The 4,143-nt window shown below is 34.5% G+C and overlaps 1 long non-coding RNA gene across 6 annotated transcripts; it reads right to left on the minus strand.

The window, feature by feature from the left end:
• Window positions 1–291: 291 nt before the first annotated feature.
• LOC102610964 (uncharacterized) lies at window positions 292–3,906 on the minus strand. Of its 6 annotated transcripts, none has more exons than XR_369902.4 (3): window positions 3,718–3,906; window positions 945–3,214; window positions 292–671 (listed from the first exon to the last, which is right to left on the minus strand). It is a non-coding gene; the product is annotated as an uncharacterized LOC102610964 (long non-coding RNA). The 6 variants fall into 6 exon arrangements; XR_369903.4 differs by having other exon boundaries at window positions 945–3,220; XR_001507491.3 differs by having other exon boundaries at window positions 945–3,228.
• Between the last annotated feature and the right edge of the window lie 237 nt (window positions 3,907–4,143).

The raw sequence follows: 4,143 nt of genomic DNA on the forward strand, positions 1-4,143 counted from the left end.
CTAACAAAACCCAACTTGTGAAGTGTTTGGTAACACTTTGCAACTGAATTTTGGCAGCTCAACAATTATTTTTTCTCAATTCTATTTCATAGCTGTATAACTTTTACTTCACAACAGATGCAACTTAAAAGTTACAAACCTCATTCCCAAACGCATCCTCAATTACTTAAAAGACTCCAAAATTTTTCTCGCAACACAACGAATTCCTTCTAGCATATCACATGTTTAATCAAACTCCCCATATAAAATTTTTTCCGCTATTACGAAAGAATATAAAATTTGAAGCTGAGATTGTTTGAGTGCAAGTGGAAAATCTTTGATTCAATGTCAGCGAAGTATTTTGAATGAAAAATAAAACAAAGGATAACAACAGATATGAGCTTTAGAGCTCAAGTGGCGACTCTCGCAGTCCCTTGAAGAAAACTTAACTGAGAGTTCTAAGCACACAACAATTATTGAAACAGCATAAATTACATACCAGCAAATGCAAAAACTATGAAGGGAGACCCTATAACTGAATCATGGCATTTGGTATCACTTGTGGCGAATCTAATTCAAGACAATATTCCTAAAAGACTGCTGAAACGATGAGTACTGAATGGATCAATGCCAAATTACAGTTGAAACTGAGAGCCATGCTGCAGTTACTATGCTTTCCCCTCTGTTATTACCTATACAAGTGAAAGGAAAGAAAAAGCATAAATTAAAATCTGCTTTTTCAGTTATTATTAGTACATAAAAGGATCTTTTCTTCGTATCTCTGATTTTCTACTTGTGTTGAGTCTATGTTGAGGCATAATTTTGACAATAGAAGCAACCACAATTAGACTGCCATTTTTTATGACCCTGTGAAGGTTTTACTATATATACACGTATATGAATCAACTGAGGAAATTGAAAAATGCATACCAAATTGGTATCTATCATATAAGAGTAAAACTCACCCCCATTTAATCCATCAGATTCCGTAAGGATATATACGGATATAATAACGCCACTCCAATTCGCACTCAGGAAGCCTTCTCAAGTTGATAGATAACCTTTCGAGTTATGGCATGGCTCCTGCCCTCATTGTCCACTCTTCTACCCAAAACATTGATTTCGGGCGCAAAATCTTGAGTTGTAGAAATCCACCAAAGCCAGCGCAAGCCAGCTTTCTTCCTGAATACAAACTCTGCTTCAGTTTCAACACTCGAAGATGTGGAAGCTTTTCCAGTGCTGGCAAGGGATCATATTTGAGTTCAGCATTTGTTAAACTCAGTTGTGTCAGACTTGGAGGAAATTTGTATTTGGATAAGACCATTTGTGAGAGCTCCACATCTTGCTATCATTCACCAACTTCAAGCATTCTAGTTTCAGTAGCTCACATAGGCTTTTGGACAAGCTAGATTGAAAATAACTCAAATCTCAATATATTCTAAGAGTTTGAACATTTGGTAGTCTTCTCAATATATCTGGTGTAGAACTACTAGGGTGAAAGGCTATTAAGAAATGAGATTTTTTAGAGAGCAGTAGTGATTTTCTGGAGGTGCAGGCAGAGTGATGTGACCAAAATTTAGATGCATGAGTTTGCATCTTCCAAATGTCCTACACTGTATGATCTATGTAGCTAGCTTGATGTCATATATAGTGTATAAAGGTTTAGAAGGGTGCTTATGGATGAAGGAAGGCTTTTGAGGGAAGGGATATTCAGCTTCAAATATCTCAAAAGGAATAAATTTTCTATTCTAGATGGAAATTGGTCAAGAACTAGAGAGCCTATGTTCAATAACCCTGAGGAGTTTGAACATTTTACAAATGTTTTGGCAATCTATATAGGCAAGATGGTCGCTTTCTAAGGTGGTGTACAAGAAATAATGGATGTGCATGTCATGAGTACTCTAAGAAACAAACAGAGTTGGATTTCTGTAAATGGAGAACTGCTTAATAGTCTTCCATGATTTCTCTTCTAGATCTACCTCAAGTGCCAGGCAAATTCCATGATATGTGTAGGATCCATTTATACTGCCCATGAATTACTGGAAACAGTGCAAGCTTTAATTGTGCCTCCAACTCTTCTCTTAATTAAGCTTCTCCTGATTAGTTCTTTCAAGTAATCCTCAGACAGTTTCCTCTCTGTTAAGAGTTATGAAACCTTCAGCTATTCACGACTGATACAATTGCCTGGTGGATATCTCTAAGCATGCATGGAAGACAGACAGATAAAAATAGCACAATTTCAAGTATGCAGATAACTCGAAGCAGAAAAATCAGAAGCCCAGATGGTCAATGCACTATTTCCATCTTATGTGTTTCTAATGACTTGCTTCCATAGTATAGGATAAAAAACTAGCAATTTTCTGCACTTTATTCTGATTAATGGTCCTCCATTAGGCAACAAATCAAGCGCAATCTTCTCTCCGTTTTCCAATTCGAACAAGGTAAGGATGTCAACATCAGTAACTATTATCAATACTCTACTTCCATTCTGATAATCTGGAATAACTTATGCTGTGATAGACATCATCAACGACTAGATGTAGGCATCACAGACATCATTATGATCCAATATCTTGTTGAAATGGTAGACTGTAGACACCCTAACCCAAGCATGACAATCAAAATAAAACTTGACATGATTATTATTGTAAGTCTCTGCAGCAAAAACAGTCTTATCGAAACCACTACTATCAAGAATCACAACTGCTGAAAGCTGAGGTTGTCCTTCTATCAATAGGTCTAACAACTGCTCCATCTCTCCTTTCTCAAACCCTCTATATATTACTTACTTGACAAGTCTGAATGCACTTGTCCCTTTCTTTACCGACACTAATATTTTCCTAGTTAGATGGAATTTGCTGCATCCTATTTGTAATATCAATGATTTTACTTTGTAGTCCTTCAAGAGCATTGCACAAGTCATTAGAAGAACTGCCGCTTTCACTATTTTGTTGCATGATGCTGATAAAGAATGTGTCAATGGCTTTCTCAGATTCAATGGCAGCGTGACCGAAGGGTCCGGTCTATTAACATCTTCTTCGGTTAAGAGTTGAATTAGAATCCAAGTCATGTTGCCTTCATAGTTCCTCAGCAAAGCAGTAATAGTTTCAACCTCGGATAGAATGTTCTGAAAACATGGCTTTGTTGAATCTCGTAACAATCCTTCTTCACCTGCCAATACCCTTTTGAACCTCTCAGAAAATAGTAAGAGGTTGATGTTCATTTCTCCTTTTCCCTGCAGCTAGCATTCTGTTATTATTAATTCACCATTAAATGACCAAGGATTATATTTAATATTGAGAAATACAGTCTATTTGCCTACATTATTACACATCTTTAAAAACCCCTAAAAATCCCGAAATCCTTCATTGGTATTCACAAATCATTCATTGGCATTCATACACACATCTACAAAAATCATTCAAAATTTCAGAATATTCATCATTCTGTTATCAAAATTCGAGATCCTTAATGATGGTCGATAATTTTGGAAGCTAAATATATAGTTATTAATTAAACTCTGCCCAATCGAATCCATCAGTTATAGAAATATCTAAAATTAAAAAAGAGACTCTATCAAATTAAAACTAATAAACTACTGAACATATTATCTACAATTCATCATGTAACAATCTAACGTTAACTTCTAATTTCGTAACAAAATAGTTCCCAAGTTAGCATTAAAATCAATAAATCAAACTCATAAACTCAAAAGAATTTAAAGAGAAATCACCTTACCAAAGTCAGGAATTGCAGAGAAACGCTTGAACTCAAGCTTGTGATAATCGTGTACGATGATCATTCAGATTCAAAATTGAAATAGCAACTCCAGATCTAGACAATAGAACCATGGCTAATTACCAAAAGGGAGACTGTTGGCAGGCCAAAGTCAAAAGTAGACAGCACTATGATTTGTTAAGGAAAAAAGAATAATGATAAATCTCGGACTACTCCCTTACCTATCATTAAATTTTGGATAAAAATTTATTTAGTCCTTACATTATTAGGTTAGTGTCTATTTAATTTTTATATTTTTTAAAATACTTCAAAATATTTATACTACTAAATATTGACACTCATACTATTATTTTTTATTCTTTTTAACTTACTTTTATAATATTACATTCTTATAATAATTTTTTTATATTAATAAAAAATTAAATT

This window comes from Citrus sinensis, chromosome 5 (genome assembly GCF_022201045.2).
Source record: "Citrus sinensis cultivar Valencia sweet orange chromosome 5, DVS_A1.0, whole genome shotgun sequence".
NCBI classification, from domain to species: Eukaryota; Viridiplantae; Streptophyta; class Magnoliopsida; order Sapindales; family Rutaceae; genus Citrus; species Citrus sinensis.